The sequence below is a fragment of the Fukomys damarensis genome, unplaced genomic scaffold, assembly GCF_012274545.1.
Source record: "Fukomys damarensis isolate Sample0158 unplaced genomic scaffold, DMR_v1.0_HiC HiC_scaffold_21, whole genome shotgun sequence".
NCBI lineage: Eukaryota > Metazoa > Chordata > Mammalia > Rodentia > Bathyergidae > Fukomys > Fukomys damarensis.
Genome location: NW_022900933.1, coordinates 32,460,163 through 32,460,410, shown reverse-complemented (window position 1 = coordinate 32,460,410; position 248 = coordinate 32,460,163).

Genomic DNA, 248 nt, shown 5'->3' with positions numbered 1-248 from the left:
TACCAGGGATCACTCAGGACCTTGTGCTTTTGAGGCAGGTGTGGCACCACTGAGCTAAATCCCTGGCCTGGTAGTTATTATTTTTAACTGTAAAGAATATTTAGTAGCCGAGCGTGGTGGCACACGCCTGTAATCCCAGCACTCGGGAGGCTGAGGCAGGAGGATTGCTGTGAGTTAGAGAGAGACCAGCCTAGGCTACATAGTGAGTTTCAGGTCAGTCTCAACTACATAGTGAGACCCTGTCTCAA